Source organism: Leuciscus leuciscus (assembly GCF_965113295.1).
Source record: "Leuciscus leuciscus genome assembly, chromosome: 14".
In the NCBI taxonomy this organism is placed as follows: Eukaryota; Metazoa; Chordata; class Actinopteri; order Cypriniformes; family Leuciscidae; genus Leuciscus; species Leuciscus leuciscus.
The window spans coordinates 25,058,573-25,079,532 of NC_138738.1; the positions used below are offsets into that span (position 1 = coordinate 25,058,573).

A 20,960-nucleotide genomic window follows, 5' to 3' on the forward strand; every position below is an offset into this window, starting at 1 on the left:
AATAGACAATTTTGGTGTCATTTTACAGGAAACCCTTTGCAGTTTCATAAAACAGTGCTAAAAGTGATAAACATTTAAGTATAAGGTGGCTTTTTTTTTTTTTTTTGTGTATTACTCAGGCCCTGTGGGCTCTATCACCATGCAGACAATTATGGCTGTTTCCTCTAGATGCGAGCAAACACTGGAAGTTTTTTTTTTTTCTTCTCTATAATAAAAAATGTAAAATATGTTCATATTAATCTGAAGGGAGGAATATTACCTTTTTATGTAATTTCCACCTACCCAAATCTAAACTCTGCTCATACCCATATCCAGTGGTATATATGCAATATTTTAGTGCAATTTTACAGAAAACCTTTTGAAATTATATAAAACACCGCTGAATGTGATAAATATTATAGTATATGTGGTCTAGGGCTGAACGATTTTGGAAAATAATCTAATTGCGATTTTTTTTTTTTTAACCAATATTGCGATTTAATATGCGATTACTTTTTAAGTTCTTTATCTTTTGTATTATTCGACAAAGACAAGCAATAAATCATTGTATAGTAGGGATGGGAATCTTTAGGCACCTCATGATCTACTTTTTTTCGTAATTAATATTATTAATAACAGTTAAAATCTTTATTTGTGTAATTATACGTGTTCTGCCCCCGCTTCTGTGTGTGTATGGCGTGACATAGCCTGTTACATCAGCTCGGCAGATAGCTAACAGTTTCCCCAAGACAAAGAATGAAGCTTGTTTATCCTTTCCAAACTTTACTCAGGAAGCACTGTAAAACTGCAAAGAACAATACATTTCAGTATTCAATTCAAATACATAAGTTGTTCAAGAACAATATTTACATTTAATCTGTTGAAAGTATAAAAATAAATGCGCTAGCTTAATGCTAACTTCTATAGGAAATTACATTACGAGGCTAACGTTTAGCATATGCGATCAAAATACACATTTAGAACGAACTCAACTTCATAAACAAAGGATCTCATTACTAGTATTCTTAGTGCTAGATGATGATATAACTGTATGACTTCGTACTTACAGGCAAACGTGTTTTCTGGCCGAATTAAATCCAAAGAGAAAAATATGAGACTGCTTAATTCACCGAGAGACATTGAACTGACGCGATACTACTAGTAAATGTAAACAGCACGCTATGTTAGGAGTCGCCACAAGAGGTCTCTCTTTTGCCCAGATAAACAACAGAACATAACACTCCCCGCTTGTTATAATGTATTATAACACTATTCCCTTTTTACAAGTAAAACAACTTCTGAGACTGGTCTAGAATACACCCGCTGAGTACCCTGTCTGCCCACCCTAACATCCACTTTGCAAACTTTAGAGTCTTTGCTGGGAATGGCGTTTACCACCACTCCGACAGGCCATTCATTCCGCTTGACCTGAGCATCCTTGAGCAGCACAACATCTCCTTCACTCAGGTTTGGCTTGTCCACGTGCCACTTTCTCCTTGGTTGGAGTAACACCAGGTATTCTTGACGCCAGCGTTTCCAGAATGAGTCGGCCAACGCCTGTACTTGTTTCCACTGCTTGCTATATAGGTCTTTAAGGTCATACTCTCCTGCTGGTGGCAGCACTGGGTCGACTTTCTGTGTAAGCAGCATGGCTGGTGTGAGCACTGTGGGCATGTCTGGGTCGGATGACACAGGAACAAGGGGTCTAGCGTTCATAATGGCCATGACTTCAGCCATGAGTGTGACCAAAACTTCATGAGACAGGTGGGCAGTGTTTGTCTGTAACAGCAGTGCATCCAGTATTCTGCGGGCAATGCCTATCATACGCTCCCACACTCCACCCATATGTGAGGAGTGGGGAGGATTAAAGGTCCAGGTGCAGCTTTGGTTGTGAAGGTAAGTTTTAAGTTCATGATCATCAGGTTTGATCTGAAGTTCCTTGCATGCCCCAATGAAGTTCGTTCCCTGGTCAGAACGAAACAGGCGAACAGGACCACGGACAGCTGTGAATCTCCTTAGTGCATTAACAAAGCTTGAGGAGGACAGAGACTCGATCACTTCGATATGCACAGCTCTTGTTACCATGCAAGTAAAGATGACTGCCCAGCGTTTGTTCTCTGCAATGCCGCCGCGAGTTCGTCTTGAGCTTATGGTCCATGGGCCGAACACATCGACACCAACATTTGTGAACGGAGGACCTGGGTCGAGTCGTTCAGAAGGTAGGCTTGACATTTTTTGTTCTTCCATTCTTCCTCTCAGCTTATTACAGGTCACACATCTATGTATGATGCTTGACACCAGTCTCTTGCCTCCAATCAGCCACAGTCCAGCAGAGTGAACAGCACCCTCTGTCAGATGCCTTCCCTGATGAGCGACCTTTGCATGGTAATGCCTCACCAATAAGGTTGCTACGTGGTGTTTTCTGGGAGCAATGATTGGATGTTTCTCTTCCCAGGGTATGTCAGCCAAAGGAATGCGTCCTCCAACTCTCAGCAGACTGTCTTTATCTACAATTGGATTCAGTTTCCTCAGAGGGCTCGACTTTGGAACGACTTCACTTCTGGAAAGGCATTTCATCTCCTCAGCAAATGTATCGTGTTGAGCGTTTCTGATGACTATTAGTTTTGCTTGTGTCTTCTCATCTGTATTGCTGATTGAGCCCTTTGCACAAGACCTGGCCTTGTGTATGAGCTTGGTAACGGCTCGAATAAGTGACTTCCAGCTGGAGAAGCGTTCAAATCGGTTTGATCCCAGCTCTCTCCCTCGTAGGTCTTGGTTATGAAAGCTTGGATCTGTGGGCGTACGTCTGCGTCTGCTTCAGGGTCAATGAGCTCAAACTCCTCTGGCGGTGAGGTGTCTTTGGCTAAGAAGGCTGGACCTTTGAACCAGTTGGTGTCTTTCAACATGGCTGCTGGCACTGAGCGAGTCCCATGGTCTGCTGGGTTGTGTTCTGTGCTGACAAAGTGCCATTGTTCCGGGCTTGAAGACTTTCTAATGCGTGTGACTCTGTTGGCGACGTATACATAGAATCTTCTACTTGTATTGTTTATGTAGCCCAACACAATCCGGCTGTCTGTGTAGAATGTGACTTTGTGGATGTCTACATCGAGTTCTTCAGTAATTAAGTCTGCCAATTCAACAGCCAAGACAGCAGCACAAAGCTCAAGCCGTGGAACAGTGTGCGGGGGATGAGGAGCCAGCTTTGCCTTGCCCATGAGGAATCCAATGTGAGTGTGTCCATTTTTATCTTTTGCTTTGAGATAGGCCACTGCTGATATGGCCATAGTGGAGGCGTCGGAGAAGATGCAGAGTTCTCTGTGTTTTGTGGAGCACAAGGAAACTGGCACATAGGGTCTGTCAATCTGAAGCTGCTCAAGCTCACAGAGTGAGTCCGTCCACATTCTCCACTGTTCCTCTTTCGGCGCTGGCAGAGGAGCGTCCCATTCAGCTTGCTCGGCAGACAACTCCCTGACTAAGGCCTTTCCTTTGATTGTGACAGGTACTACAAACCCCAGGGGGTCGTAAAGTCCATTGACTGTAGACAGGATTCCCCTCCTAGTAAATGGCTTCTTCTCTCTAGATACACGGAACGTGAACGTGTCTGACTGCAAGTTCCAGGAGAGTCCCAAACTCCGCTGCAGTGGCAAGGGGTCAACAGTTAGCTCTAGATCCACCAAGTCCTTGGCCCGCTCCTCAGGGGGAAAGGCATCCATCACAGTACGACTGTTAGAGGCTATTTTGTGTAACTTGATGCTTGACTCTGCTAACATCTCTTTTGTGTTTTTCAGTACAGCGATGGCCTTTTCGTCAGTGGGGAATGAGGAAAGCCCATCATCCACATAGAAATTTCTTGACGAAGTGTGTAGCTTCACTGTCCCGTTCCTTTACTCCATGCAAGGCTGCTCTTCTCAGGCCGTATATGGCTACTGCAGGGGAAGGAGAGTTGCCAAAAACGTGCACTTTCATGCGGTACTCAGTGATGTGTTTGTTTGGGTTGTTATCTTTGAACCACAAAAATCGTAGAAAATCACGATGATCTTCCTGTACAATGAAGCAGTAGAACATCTGCTGGACATCTGCAGTTACCGCTACAGGTTCTCTGCGGAAACGCATGAGGACCCCAAGTAGGGTGTTATTCATGTCAGGCCCACTGAGAAGAACGTCATTAAGGGAGGTGCCTTCGTGCTTCGCACTGGAATCAAACACTACACGTATTTGGTCCTTTTTCTGTGGGTGGTAAACACCGAATATTGGTAGGTACCAGCATTCTTGTTGTGGCTTCAGTGCTGGTGCAAGCTCCGCTTGGTCAGCGTCAAACATTGCTTGCATGAAGTTGAAGAAGTGTTCTTTCATGCCATGTTTCTTCTCCAGCATGCGACGGAGGGAGGCGAGGCGATTGACAGCATGTTGTCTGTTGTTGGGCAGACGCGGCCTGTTCGGCTTAAATGGTAGCGGTGCTACCCAGCAGTTTGCTTCGTCTATGTAGACTTCCTTATCCATGAGGTCAAGGAACAACTCCTCTTCGATGGACAGGCCAAGCTAATCGTCGCGCTGTGTTCTTTGAAACACGTCTCTGCCCAGGCTATCTGCTTCATTGGCTGTATGAGACACACATGGAAAGGTGTGGGGTGGTACAGCGTTGTCAATCTTCTCTCTGACCATTAAGTTGCTGATGCATGGGTTAAGGATGGAGTGGCGTCCGCTTATCAGCACACTGGTTCTGAAGACGCTGGCAGTAGTAGTTTTATGTGCTCTTCCCAGACACACACCTCCGATTATCACCCATCCAAGGTCGAGTCGCTGCGCAAACGGTGCATTGTGTGGCCCATTACATTGTTCACGCACTTTGTGCAGCCGATTATGTCTCGCCCAAGTATAAGGAGGATGGACGCGTTGGGATCCAGGGCTGGGATTTTGTCTGCCAAGTGTTTGAGGTGAGGATGATGTCTGGCTACCTCTGGTGATGGTATTTCGGACCTGTCGTCTGGCAGCATGTCACACTCAATCAGAGTAGGCAAGGGAATGTGGATGTTGCCGTCTACTGACTCCACTATGAAGTTGCTGGCGCGTCGCCCTGCTGTATCCACCACTCCTGAGCATGTTTTCAGAGTGTACCTCGACCCTGCGTTTTGAATTCCAAAATGTTCAAAGAATTCTGTTCTTCCAAGGGACTTATTGCTCTGCTCGTCAAGAACAATGTAGGTCTTCATGGCTTTGTCTCTTTGGCCAGCAGGATACACTAAAGCGAGACAGATTTTGGAACAGGATTTTGACGTGTTCACACTCCCACCGATTTCTGTGCATTTGGACGTCACAGACGGAATGACTTCCAGCGGCTGCCGCTCCCCGCTGTGATCCACGGTACTCACATGAACATCAGTTTTCCATGGGGCGGGCCCTGGATGAAGCGCTGACAGGTGTTTGTCACTGTTGCACTCCTGGCACAGCAGAGGCCTGTTACAGTCCTTAGCGACATGAGTGAATGAAGCACAACACTTGAAACAGATGCGTTTTTCTTTCAGATACGCTTTCCTTTCCTCGAGTTTTGTTTCTGAAGCCACAACATTTTCTCAATGGATGAGGCTTATGTAGTGGGCACTGTTTGTCGGGATCCTCTTTTTTCCGAACTACTGTTGTATTATCGCTGTCCCTGCCACTTGTTGAGATTTCAGTCCTCCTTACAGCAACTGATGTTCTCACGTGATGACTGGCTGGCTGATAACACTCTTTTCTGTCTTTGTTGCATACCATGCTCCTGTAATGCTGGCAAAGCTAGGATCGTTGCGTGTTTTTGCCTGTTCACAAACAAAGTTGACAAAGACTCCAAAGGGAGGATATGGCACCCTGTGTTGGTCTTTGTAACGTGATCCTACAGTAATCCACTTCTCTTGTAGGTTGAGAGGGAGTTTCTGGACTATTGGGGTTACTCCACGGGAGGTGTTGAGATATGAGAGACCAGGTAAGTATCCATCTGCTCTGGCTGCTTCAAGTTCCATGAGAATGTCTCCCAGTTCTCTTAATTTGTGGTTTTCTTTGGCTGAGATCTTAGGAAATTCCTCAACTTTTCTCAGAAGAGCATTTTCAATCACCTCAGGTGAGCCATAAACATCCTCCAGTCTTTGCCATAACATCTTGAGGCCTGTGGGTGCATTGTGAATGTGTACCGCTCTGATCCTTTTAGCTTGCTCAGATGATGAGGGCCCGAGCCATTTGCACAGCAAATCAAGTTCCTCTCTAGCGGAGAGTTTCAGGTCATCATTACAGCTGATGAAAGACGCCTTCCAGGCCCAGTAGTTCTCCGGCTTGTCGTCGAACTTCAGTAGGCCTGAGCTCACCAGCTCTCGTCGCATCATGTACTTCCCTAGGTCTGTTGCAGCCACTGCACTGGGTGGGCTTGTGTTGAACATAGGCAGTGACTGTGTGTAGTAAGACTGGGGAGGCTTGAAATCGTCACTGGTTTGTTTCACATTGTGGGAGAGCTCACTATAGCTGTATGATTTTCTCTGTGCAGTGCTGCATATCTGATTTGGGGTCCAGATTGGTTCTCCTTTGTACGAGTGGTGTTGAGTCTGCTCAAGCAACCTGTGTTCACTGATTTCACTTGGTGACGCGTTGACTTGATTGTCACATCTGTTCACTTCAATGCTGTCCGTGGTCTTGCATCTGATTGTGAAACTGTAGCTAAATTTACTGTATTGGCTGCTTTTGCACTCTGATAAGGCTGGTGACCTGGATGTGTAATAGGGATCTGCATCGCAGCATTTCCACAATGAATTTCGACTGGAGTTAGAGGCATTGTGTTTTTTTTTATTTGCTGAAGTGGATTTAACAGTTCATTTTCCTCCTCAGCAGCTGCTTCAAGGCTTTCAGCTTCGGCGTTAGCAGCAGCCAATGCCCTTGCTAATTTCAGTTCATGCAAACTGGCGCTTAGAATGGTTTGTGGTTTTATTAGCTCTGCCTCTTTTCTAACAAATGCAAGCTCTGCACGTGCAGCTTCTGCTTTAGCCCGTGCCTTCAATGCCATAGAATTAGCTGCAGATTGTCTGCTGATTCTTGAGCAGTTAGATATTTGTGATCTGGTTTCTAATCCATCCAAATCCTCTTCTTCTATTCTGTGTGCCATGATGGTTGCTTTATGTGATTTTCTACTCACAGATCGACAAACGCTGGCCGTTAGAAGAGTTGCCTTTTTACTGTTCTGCCCCCGCTTCTGTGTGTGTATGGCGTGACATAGCCTGTTACATCAGCTCGGCAGATAGCTAACAGTTTCCCCAAGACAAAGAATGAAGCTTGTTTATCCTTTCCAAACTTTACTCAGGAAGCACTGTAAAACTGCAAAGAACAATACATTTCAGTATTCAATTCAAATACATAAGTTGTTCAAGAACAATATTTACATTTAATCTGTTGAAAGTATAAAAATAAATGCGCTAGCTTAATGCTAACTTCTATAGGAAATTACATTACGAGGCTAACGTTTAGCATATGCGATCAAAATACACATTTAGAACGAACTCAACTTCATAAACAAAGGATCTCATTACTAGTATTCTTAGTGCTAGATGATATAACTGTATGACTTCGTACTTACAGGCAAACGTGTTTTCTGGCCGAATTAAATCCAAAGAAAAAAATATGAGACTGCTTAATTCACCGAGAGACATTGAACTGACGCGATACTACTAGTAAATGTAAACAGCACGCTATGTTAGGAGTCGCCACAAGAGGTCTCTCTTTTGCCCAGATAAACAACAGAACATAATACGTATTTTTAAAAATAATTATTAAAAAAACATGTTAAGAATTTTAAATAGGCTATATAAACGAATATAGCTTCAAAATATAAAAGATAAAGAGGAACAAAAAAAAACCATTACAAGCAATAAACAAAGAGTGCTTTCAGTATTTAAAAGTAGGCTGTCTGAACGTTTTCCATTCAAGAGCTGTGAGTGATTTGTCTTCTCAGTTTAGATACGATAAGCTGCATTCACACTAATGCACAGATCCCTTTTGAAATATAAGATGTGGTTTGTCCTGTTGGTTTAAGATATGACTGACCGTGTTTACTAGGGGTGCACCGAAATTTCGGCGGCCGAAAATGGCATTATCGGTTTCGGGCCGAAATAAAAAAAACTGCCGAAAACGTAAACCGAAAATGAATGTCACCCGCCCCTCCCATCCTTGCGCAAGCGCTTAGGTTTCACTCACGGTCGAGCTGTTATCACGCGTCTGCCTATCAAAGATTAAGCATGTCAGAGGGTTGTCACTTATTGCATATTGCTGTCACTTAATCGATCGGACCAACCAACACAAGTTTCGAAAACGAAAATATGGAATCGATTTTAATGGCCTTCTCTCGGAGCGCGTCCAGCTCGTCACGATACGCCCGCAGCGAACGCGCGTCACACAGCAACTGCATGTTCTGACACACACACCCTATTTCTGCATAATATGTAGCCTTCATTGATGTTATGGCAGTACACATTGCTGACTTGTGCGCGTCTCAAGCGCCCTCTTTACGTTCGTCCTAATGCCTGTTTAGTTGTCCGTGGATTTGCCTATATTTGGCGTTGAAAACGGATCAACGCCAAATATAGGCAATTTACTAACGATTCAATGAACACTTAAATCTCAAAAATCGAACAGGATTTTTCACAAAAGTGACAGCCCTATACGAGAGGACACCAAAGTTGCACTATGTAAACATTTTTGTTCTGCAAAAATCTCCAAAATTGTGGAAACTTTTTTATTTGATGGAACATAAAACTTGAAGAATAATATTATTTGGTATTATTTATATTTATTGTTAAAATATTTTGTTTTGTTATGTGACTTAAAAGTTTCATTATTATATAGTGATTTTTCATTTCAGATCCATTAAATTCAAGCTATATATATATATATATATATATATATATATATATATATATATATATATATATATATATATATATATATATATATATATATATATTTTTTTTTTATATATATATTTTTTTTTTTTATTATTTATTTATAGGTTTTTAAAAGAAGCCAGTTTCGGTTTTCGGCCAAGTGCATCCTAAATTTTCGGTTTCGGCCCAGAATTTTAATTTACATTCATTTCGCGTCATAAAAGCATTTTGAGATGCCAGTACATTTAACCAATGAGTCGCTCACAGCCGCATGCGCGAGCGCTCTACACAAAGCGCGCGTGAGTATTTTAAATTGAAAGCAGCCTTCTCAGTGATTTTCATATTTTTTTATATATAAGCCAACTGCATTCCAAAAGACATAAATAATGCCTTAGTAAAGCATTTGTGAGGAAAATTCCGGCGGGCGAGACCGCGAACTGCAAGAGTAACATCAGGCAAAGCGGCAACCAGTGCGATAAAGCCCGCGAATGTCCTTGTAATTCGCTTAAACCTTTCCGAAATTTATGAAAGAAAATTTTTCGGAAGGTTTCGTGTGTGTGTGTGTGTGAATACGGCTGTTTCTAAAGCACACGCAGCGTCATCACGCATCTGTTTAAAAACTATGCTCAGACTCGATTCTGAAATTCTCTGAATATATTATTATACATTATATATTAATTAATATATATATATATATATATATATATATATATATATATATATATATATATATTATAACATATCACATAAATCAAACATAAACTGTTCTTTCCTGTATGCCAGGCCTATATGCGTAGCGTGCCAAGTTGATGCTGATGACTGCTTTTCTCTCGCGTGTCACGTGACCAGAGTGTAATCGCAGCTTTTGCGGTTTAAAAATCGCGTTTCATCATATCGCGATATTATCGCAAATGCAATTAATCGTTCAGCCCTAATGTGGTCTGTGCTATAATAAGCAAAAACAAAAAAAATTGGCGCTTTATGATTTTGATCGTTTTATTCTTTCAGAAGATAAGACTTATCATTTTACAAATTATATGCCTAAAATCTGTGGTCTATTACAATCTAGAACAGGATCCTCATCCTCCAGATTTATATAATTCATTATGTGTATCAGTTTTGTCACCTGTGTTGTGCATCACCTCAACATCACCGGCCAGACTCCTGGAGAGATCCAACAGTGCCCACAGTGCCAATCTTCAACAGAACCTGAAACAAAGAAATCACTGTTTATACATAGTTTCTGCACTGTAATAATATCCATTTCACAATATCAAAATGTAGATTTGCTGAAATTACCATTTTATTCAACTTATGCAAAGTTGGAAACTATTGCGCAAATTGTGCTTTCCATATCCAAAATGTTTGACATTTATTTTCAAATAATAGTTTATCAGATTGGTTGCTGTGCTTTCACATTTCAATCTAACAATAACTTTATTAAAAAAAAGTGTATAAACATTGTAAATGCTGAAAAACCATAAGGTTATACATACCAAAACGCATAGTGTGTCTCCAAAAGGTGCACCCAAAACTTCTCAATCGTCCATTTAGAAACCAGTTGCACTTCCAAAGATCGCTTTTATCAATGCCATTGATGCTTTTATCATTCTAGATTCAATTATAGAAATCAAAACAGTTGATAAACTATAATAACACGCAAACTCGCGGAGATTTCATTCAACAGAGATCACCCGGAAGTGATCAGGGAGCACGTCCGTCTCTTGAACTCGCCTCGATCAGAATCTCCTCTTGTGAAAGGTCCGCCTGATGTGTGACGTGAGCTTATATCCAGTCAGATATGTATATTAAATACTTGTCTTAGCAGTAGCACAAGTAAGGCTAGCACCCTGTTTAAAGATGGTTTGGAGATTCGGTGTCCTGCGCTCAGAGCGCGTCTCCTCTGTTCATTTCGAAAAGGTTTTTCTTACCAACGAAAGCTCACAGAAATGTGAAAATGGTCTCATTTGAAAGAAAACATCCTAAGCTAAAAGAACTGATATAGATTATGTGGCTGTTTGCGGCTGACTGAAGCAGTCATCGGAGCTGGAATGTGATACTTTTCTCTTTCATCTCTGTTTGATTCTATTTCACTGTGCGATTCTTTTGAAGATATTTCGATCTATGATTTTCTCACAATGAAATAAACTACATTGGCAAATTCCTTAGAATGAGAGCTTTCTTGTGATATATGACTTGACTGTTTTGTGAAATATATAAAAAAATTATATTTGTAGAAATATTTCTTCGCAATCATAAAGCAGAAATTTTGTCCGGGACCAATGCATATTTAAGCTAATATTTAATTTGATATGTATCATAAAAACAAAAGTGATGGTATTCTTTGTAAAGTTTAGATTCTAAGCTTTCAAATGAGACCATGAATTGGGTGATACCTTTAAGGAAGCCTATAAAAAGAACGTACGAACATTATAACGAAGATTTTCGGTACCGGGTCCGTGGAGTTAATGGGGATAAAAACAAATAAAACGCTAACAATAAAAACTATTTAGTTTAGCTGATTACTTGAAAAAAATCCATAGCTATTGCCGTCAGTTCATACTGCTGTTAAAGGGATAGTTCACCCAAAAATGAAAATTAGCCCATGGTTTACTCACTCTCAAGCCATCCTAAGTGTATATGACTTTCTTCTTTCAGACGAATACAATCGGAGATATATAAAAAGAAACAGGGATGGGAATCTCTAGGCACCTCACGATTCGATTACGATTCAGAGGGCTGCGATGCTAAAACAATTTATGCATCTTTTTTTTGTGCGACTACTTGGTACTTTTAAAGCAAAGTATTTATAATGATCCATAAAGAATTTACTTCCAATACTTCCTATATTAATTTTATTAATAAAACAAATGGAAGTGATTTTGGCAAGTCAACTGTAGGTTACATTTGCCAGCATATGTCCCAACATTGCAAAGAACCAACAGGAAGATAAATGTGTGCCTTGTACTAGCAGCATACTTGTTGTAAATTAATAAAAGCTTCAGCATATTCTGAATCTCTAACATTTAATAATAGACTTCTAACCAACATCCTCCTGTTATGTGCAATGACCAATATAATCCTTCAAACAAAAAAAATAAAATAATAATAATAAACATTTTGCCGTAGCAAAATCACAAACAGCTTTCATTCAAAAATATAGAATTATGTACCAGCAGCTTTCATACAAAAATAATGCTTGTGGACTTGCGCATATTATGAATAATTAGTAAAATACAAAGCTGCTCTTATACACAACTAAATAATTAAGAGTTATGAATTACATTTTTTGCTGTATACCACAATCAAAAACAGCTTATACAAAAAAGTAAATGAACATCTGCAGAGAGCACAGTAAAAATGTAACTTTTTAAAAAATAGGTCACAATGAAATTGCCAATTTTCCATACGTTAACTTTTAATGAAGAGGGTGCCGTTTGAATTTCATGCTCAGCCATCATGCGTCTCTGTTATGCGCACACCACAGACTGTCCGGGCACTGCATGTCTGTGCTTCAGAGTTATGCCTTTTGCGTTCCGTCAATATTCCGTTATTGAGAGGAAAAAAAGAAAGAAAAAAAACATTTAGAAAATAGTTTTTTGACATTTGTGAATCGATTCAGAATCGTACACATCCGCATCGCGATTCATCTAAGAATAGTTTTTTTTTCCCCAACCCCTTTAATTTTTTTTCCAATGTTCCAAAAAATTCCAAGCTTTTAATGGCTGTGAATGGCTGTATATTTTTTGAAGTCATCAAAGTGTATCCATCCATGATAAAAGTGCTCCACAAGGCTCTGGGAGGTTAATAAAGGTCTTCTGAAGCGATGCGCTTGTGTAAGAAATATTTCCATATTTAAAACTTTAGCAACTAAAATAACTAGCTTCCGGCAGATGGCCATACGCAACGATTTACGGCGAAAGAATAACCCTTGACCTTGACGCACAACTTAATGACAAACGCGGAAGCGTAGAGGATAGAGCAAAACAAAACAGCAGTCACGAATTCGAAGTCTAAAACGACAATTTTTAAAGAGAAATGTTGGAGGAGCCTCATGTATGTTGTCCAGCCCTGTTTGTTTGAACCGCGAGAGGTGTCAAAGCTTACGCTACTCCTACCGCTACTCCTACATCCTACATCAAGTGTTACTCTTTTGGTGTAAGTCGACTTGCGTAGGCCGTCTGCCGGAAGCAAGTTATTTTAGTCGATACAATTTTAAATATGGATATTTTTCTTACATGAACTTACTTCAGAAGGCCTTTATTAACCCCCCAGAGCCGTGTGGATTAATTTTATCATGGATGTATGCACTTTAATGGATTTCAAACAATATATGGCCATTCACTGCCATTTATAAAGCTTGGAAGAGCCAGGACTTTTTTTTTTATGTAACTTCAGTTGTATTCGTCTGAAATAAGAATGTCATATACACCTAGGATGACTTGAGGGTGAGTAAATCATGGGCTTATTTTCATTTTTGGGTGAACTATCCCTTTAACACTTTCCCTGACAACCGGATTTGATAAAACTAGTTTTCCTGTCTGTTCTTGTGACGTTCGGCATGAAACTGGCTGTTTTCAAGTAATCCTGAACTTAATTAAACTAGTTGAAAACATTTAACCTTAATTAGGTGGTTATGGTATGTCTGATTATTGTTGGAGTTAAGCTCTGCAGGATGGTAGCCCTCCAGGAGCAGTGTTCACTACTGATCTAGATCAATGCAGCAGAAGCATGCTGGAATAAGACCTCAGTCTTACCAAGACTGGTGAGGCCAAACAGATTGGCATCTTCCACATATCTGTCCACTTTGACTTGGAGAGCCAACTTTGAATGTGCCATAAGGTCACAGTCATCAATCAGTAAACAGTGCATCAGCCGTTCGATTGATCTCCGGAGACTGAATACCAAATATAAGACAAAGGAGGAACCATCAATTCTGTATCACAGGTACACTCCTCTCTCGAGTCATTGTAGAGCATGTGCCAGGACACAGTTGAAGAACAGGTTGAAAAGGATTAGGAGCAAGCACACATCCTTGCTTAACCATTTAAAATAGCAAATGGGAATGAAGAAGCTCCATTGGAGAGGACAAGGCCCGTCATCTGGTCATGAAAGAGGCAGATCAGATTTGTGAACATTCTTGGGCATTCAAACTCTGCTAGAATGGTCCACTGCGCTTCTGGTTATGGTGTCAAAAGATTTAAGGTAAATGAAAACCGCTTAGAAATCTATTTTTCCTGGATCTGTCTGACTGTGAAGACCATGTTGACGATGCTATGACCAGGTGGGAAGCCACACTGAGTCTCTTACAAGGATTTCTCAGAGATAGTTAATCAGCCTATCAAGAATAGTTCTTGCAAGGATCTTTCTAGCAATTGACAGAAGTGAAATGCCTATGTAGTTTCCACAGTGTGCTTTGCTGCCCTTATTCTTAGGGCGTTTTGACACTGGGCACGTTTGCTGCGGTACAAGAGCGATTGTTCCCGGTGTCCCCCGCAGCGTTGGTCTGGTTTCACACTCAACTTGATGCTGTCAAACCCTGGTGTATTTGCGTTCATTTTACGCCATCAGAAACGTGCATGATAGAAAACAAACGCGGTCAATATATTTTTTTATTACGTTGGTGCTATTATTATGCACAGTTATTGCATGAAGGTGGCTTTCTGCTGTTTGCAAATAAACTTTTGAGGAGAGAGTGGATTGCACTCGCTATGCGTGATTACACTGCATGCTCACTCTCGCTCGTATCAAAGGTAAATCATAAACACTATCATCCCTCACGTTTTATTGAACTAAATACATTGTAAACCGATAGAACACATGCACAGGTTACTCTATATCCTGAACAAGTGCTCATCTGTGTCCTTGTTGCTTTCACAATCACACGAAACGTGAGACAGTTTGAGTGCTGCCAAACTCATACCACCTCCTTCAGGTTGTCTCTGGTTTTTGGTACCCCTGTGCGTGCCCTGGTCTGCATGACCGCTTTCACATTACCATGGGAACCGTGCCCTGTTCTGAACAAACTGCCAGTGTGAAAACGCCCTTAAAGATAGTTTACCACCTCCAGGGTTGGGGGCAGGTTAAGGTCATTCAGAGTAGGCTTCTGTGTGGGATGGAATCCAAAGCTGAGTGAGTCACCGCACATCCCTCATATGCAACAAGGACATTAAAGGGATACTCCACCGAAAAATGAAAATTCTGTCATCATATACTCACCCTCATGTTGTTTCAAACCTGTATGAATTTCTTTCTTCTGCTGAACAGAAAGGAAGATATCTAGAAGAAAGTGAGTAACCAGACAGTTTTAGATACCATTGACTTCCATAGTGGGAAAAAAATATACTATGGAAGTCAATGGTATCTAAAACTGTCTGGTTACTGACATTCTTCTAGATATCTTCCTTTCTGTTCAGCAAAAGAAAGAAATTCATACAGGTTTGAAACAACATGAGGGTGAGTATATGATGACAGAATTTTCATTTTTCGGTGGAGTATCCCTTTAAGATGCCACTGTTTGGATCTAACGTTTGATTATTCTATTCAACTCTTTATTGAAATTACACTCATTCATCTGGATTCCTATAACACTTTGAGTCTCGCACCGTCCGGGTATACGATCTCATAATAATAAGCTCGCCAGTCTTGGTCATTAACCCTCTGAGGTCTGAGCTGTTTTCTGGGCCCTGGAGGTGGTCTGACATGCTCTGACATTTGTGTTTTTTTCTGTTACTAGTGACATTTTCATGGCTAAAGTCTAATTACACTGTATTTAGCACAAACTCTGCTACAATAATATATCAGCAGCATGTATGTAAAAGTTTGTAGTTTTGAGATAATGACATTTATGCGTGGTTTGTGAAAATACAAAAAAAAATTCTCACTGAAATAAGGCCATGAAACCCATACTGATTATTTCTTCACAAGACTTTTGAAAATTGTATGACGTAGCCTAGAATATTTTCTCCAAAACTGTGAAAATCACCCTGACTGCTCATTCAGATAAGACAATATATTGATTTAAAATTTCTAAGACGTGTTTTGTGTGACAAAGCCATAAGCGAAGGGGCGTGATCATCTCATGAATATGTAAGCTTTTACACCTGAGAAAGACAAAGAAACACTCCCCTAACTGCCCTATTAGGAGCGATCAGGCCCTGTCATTCAGAGCAACCTTGCACAAAGAATGAGGAGATTTAAAAAAGAATGGCTTTTAGATTGTTTGGATTTATTTACAACACAACACAATCCAAAAATACAAATGACAAAAGAGCACATTGAAAACAATGATCCAAAGACAGAGACCTTTGTGCCATTCCTAAAAACATACCTTTCATTTCCAAGGTGTTTGATTTTCACTTTACCATGTTCATGTACAGAGACTCATGTGAATGTTGAAGTCAGCAGGACTCAGTTGCATCTGGTCCCTGAAAGAAAAAAAAAAAGAAAAAAACTGTGAACATACTGATATCAAGAGAAACTATAGGGCTGCACGATTTTGGGAATAGATTTTAGATTTTTCTGGTTAAAATTTATTTTTAAAATTCACAGAATACACACACACACACGTTTCCAACAATATATAATGAACATGAATATAGGCCTTGTAGGCATAGGCTACACAGTGCTGCATAAAATAATAACAATAAATTAAATCTTCCAAAAGATTTCAAGAACAACTACGCTAGAGAAAAATATATTGATTATCATATGTTACTTCAAATGTTTCCATTCGTTATGATGATATGAAATGAGATAATAGTAAAAACATAAAGCCTAATGTTTGGTGCATTTTTCCTTTCAAACGCAATCGCGCTCCAAAATATGATACATTAAAACCCACAGCGCGCTCCAAAATATGATACTCAAACCCACAGCGCGCTCCAAAATATGATAGCCTACATTCAAACGCGATCGCGCTCCAAAATATTAAACATTATGGTTATACATATCTATGTTTGAGCAGATATCCACAAACAGTATTTAACAGTAAACACGGGTCTAAATAGTATAATATTCACCATATATCTAGCAACAGTTCAACTGCAATGTGAAGTTTATGCAACAATACCATAAACTAATAAGTAAGAATTTCTTACCTTACATCTTTCTTGTCTTCAAATCGCGTTCTTCTTCTTCTGGGGGTAAATCCAATGTAAGCTCAGACGTGTCTTCCAAACTCGACGAAAAGCAGAGACTTGTGAAGTGTTTTGGTGTTTTGTGTTTGAGGTAACGAGGGCGTTCGCGTTCCATGTGGAGATTTGCATGTGAATCTCTTTTGCGCGAGTGGGCGTGTCGAATTAAAAAATAATTAGCAAGCGTTTGAGATACTGGACATCCTGTTGGTTTTATAGAAATTACTTAAACAGAGAATATTTGTTTTCAGTTTGAATCCGATCATTTAAAAGTACACACTTAAATGTGCATAAAGGTATATGGCTCATAAATGTGTGAGAAGGATTCGCTGAGTTATGTTTCAGTTTATAGACGTGCTCAAGAAAAAAAAGTTCACCGCGACGGAGAGGCAGAACGCACACCCTGTTTATTTTCTTTATTTTACAAAAGCACAATGTTTTGATTTGATTGTAAGTGGACACATACAAAAGTAGAAATATCACAGATTCTTTTTTTATATTTCTTTTTTCTGTATAACCATAAATGATGGAGTAATTTAAGTTTATGTTGCTGCTATGTGAAAAAAATCCAGCAAAACGCGTCGGCGCGTTTCTCGACCTCAGAGGGTTAACAGAGGCGATTGACTACTACTTTTTAGGTAACTGCACCATGCTTGTTAACCCTCTGGAGTCTGAGCGTTTTTTTGGGCCCTGGGGGTGTTCTGACATGCTCTGACATTTGTGCTTTTTTCAGTTGCTTATAAACATATTAATGGCAAAGGTGTAAATTCACTCTATATAGCACAAACAGGACTACAATAATATGTGAGCCACATGTATGTACATGTTTTCATTTTTGAGAGAATAATGTTTATGCGTGGTTATCGAAAAAACTAAAAATTAAAGTTTTTGAAATAAGGCCACAAAACACATACTAAATATGTGGCAATAAGACTTTTGACTAATGGATGTTCTCGCCTATAGTTTTTTCTTCAAAATTATGTGAAAATAGTCTTGCTTTATCGTTCACATAAAACCATACATTGATTTAAATTGATGTAAAACAGGTTTTGCTTGGAAAGCCAATATGCGAGGGGGCGTGAACGAGGAGTGGTTTACACCTTAGAATACACCCACTCTGCATAATTAGCCATTCACTCAGGTGTGACACTGACTGAGCCACAATGCAATGACAAAAGATATATTTAGAAGAAGACTTATATTGACCATTTAAGATTTTGCTTACATCTATCTTGTAAATATGTTTTGCTATTTTATTAAAACGGTTACAATTACAACAATAATTACAATTTCAACAATATTTCAAGTGTACTCTTTCTTTGTAAAAAAAATGATTAGGCCTATAGGCCTACATTTTATCTATGTATTCATTAGTTTGAATATAACCAACATTGGCACAGCTAACATCTTAGTTGATGACTTTATTTTTGACAAAAATAGTATTTTATATATAGAAATTGCTAAACAAAAGCTTATTTGATGTGGCAGTATATTCTACAGTAAAAACTGTACCCAAATCTAGTCAACAAAATGTTGTCTTTCATATTTCGTCTGACTGTAACGTTGTTTTCATGAAATATTAGGGCATATTGTTAATTTGCAGTTTAATACGTTGCTTATACAAATAGCCTACATTTTATTTCAACATTCAGTCGATGTTTACTTATCTCAGTATAGCAATGCAGTTTGCTAAAACATCATCATTCATTCACACACGCGATTTAAATTTAAACTGTCTTTGCCAGCTGTGGTAAACAGCGCGCATCTGTGCCGTTCATTCATTCATAAACAGAAACCCACGTGAAGAAATTCACGTGAGAAGGAAAAAACTTACTAGTATTCCTCAGCTCGCTCCTCGATATACCCGCACTTCTGAGGGACATTTTCCATTAGTATTATTCCTCACAGCGCTGCAAGACGGTGTAAACAATGATCTAAATAAACTTGTGTGTTTTCTCGAGCTGATGGGGGCGTTCACAGGATTGCCTCAGCCATTTGCGTTTGAATAGCGCGCGCTCTCCGTGGGCGGGGCCGATTATAACGTAATGAGATGAGATGAGCTCGACTGGAATCGCTCTTTTAATACAGATTTCACAAGATGAGAATATTAGCTTTTTATATAAATTACTTCATTTAAAAGAAGATAATTCAAGCTTCATGCCTGTGTGCCTGTATGTCTGTTTGACTGAGTATTCGCTGAGTTATTGTTAATTTTCGGACGCGTTTCAGAATGGACTTCACTGGCAGAGAGAAGGCAGAACTCGCTTCGTGTTTATTTTTCTTTATTTGGCAAAAAGCACAACACTTTGTTTTTATTGTGAGTATACACAAAAATAATACACATTTAACAGAATCGATTGATGTATGAAACTCCTATGGAAAATCAAAGTCAACAGAGTATTTATGAGTTTCTTTTACACTAATAAAAAAAAAGCGAGCTGGTATCGCCGGCGATACCGTAGACCTCAGGGGGTTAATTTCTGAAAGTATATTATATAGTCCCCATAGATCTGTACTCCAGGGCTCCAGACTAACTTTTTGCCTTGGTTGCACTGGTGCGCCTAACTTTTTTATTTAGGTGCACCAGCACAAAATCTGGGTGCACCGAAAATTTTTCTCGGCTTGCGTCACCTTTAACGCCACAATTTCAAGGTCACCTTTTTATCACGCTCTATATACATTCATATTATGTAAATTATTTTAAACAAGAATAAGGTGTAGGTAAATAAAAAGCAAAAAATAAAAATAAAAATTTAAAGTGCTTCACTGAGCTGCCAAACTAACTATTTTGAGTCTCTAGCTCAGGCGCGGTATAGGCTCTACCTCCATCTCTGAGTCGGATGCCATCTCCGACGAAAGACCAGGGCTTGGCATCTTACCAGGGACTGGGGAGAATGGTGGCTGAAGTAGCTTCATGTCTGGGCTGTTGTCGGAGCATTGACCGGGGAGTAAAGGGTTTTAACGGTATTCCTACTCTTACCGATACTGCTTATCGATCCGGTACTTTAACTGTATTCTTATCGGTTCTTTTTGTTTTTATATATATATATATATACATATACACACATACATATATATATATATATATATATATATATATATATATATATATATATATATTAGTCTAAAAAGAAATCTAATAAAGTAATCAAATGTAAAATAACACTGCATAATTTTTCATAAATAGATTAATGCTTAATAAAGCTGAAGTTATTCTTTCAAGAGCTTTGTAGTGATTTTTCTCTTGTTGTTTGATTCGCAGTAATGGCGCAATCGTCCGCATGTTTACTAGACTGCGGCCCCTTTAAGACCGAGTGCAGTTCTGCTACTGATCTGATGCACCATATTCTCCCAACTATTTCCATAACTAGGCTACGTCCATTTAAGACATAAACTGTTTTTAGTGAATCTCCAAGCCGGTCATTTTGACATAATTTTGTGTACATTTGATCGTTTAGACACGCACATTAAACCCAAAGTTGGCTATAATTTGCTTGTCTCGGTTTCGGAGCGCGTGCCGCCTTGCGAACAACATCTCTTGCGCAGATTTTGTGCTTTTAATAGCTCTTTTAATTATTTAACGCGTCTCGCAAGTTAGCAACAGTAGCTAGACTGCATTTTACAACAATCACCGATCGTGCTGATTCTGTCGTTAGGTTTGAGTTTTAGGGAGAAATGACAGTGTAATGCTGCGAAGGGAAGAAGTTGCGCTAGATAGAATTCTTAGTTTTTAATGGTTTTACCTCGGCTCAATATATTATTTTTTATAATCTTTGGAAGCCGAAATCTAAAATAAAATCAGACTAATATCACAGACCTTAAGTGTAACCAGGCTACGTTTGAATGTTTAATTCTGTCCTCCGTCATCACTCATTAAGCGTGAGAGAAGAGTGTGAGTTCCCATGAGTGTGTGAGTTCCGTCAAAGGAGAACAAACACTTAGTTCGTGGAGA

General features: G+C 39.6%; 1 protein-coding gene and 1 long non-coding RNA gene across 3 annotated transcripts in view; one reads left to right on the forward strand and one right to left on the reverse strand.

Annotated features, from left to right (window-relative positions):
* The window catches only part of nol11 (nucleolar protein 11), an 81,178-nt gene that overhangs the window by 41,584 nt on the left and 18,634 nt on the right, over nucleotides 1-20,960 (forward strand). The window lies entirely within an intron of this gene.
* On the reverse strand, nucleotides 450-2,009 carry LOC309474520. The gene is made up of 2 exons (XR_014197357.1): nucleotides 1,047-2,009; nucleotides 450-784 (listed from the first exon to the last, which is right to left on the reverse strand). It is a non-coding gene; the product is annotated as an uncharacterized lncRNA (long non-coding RNA).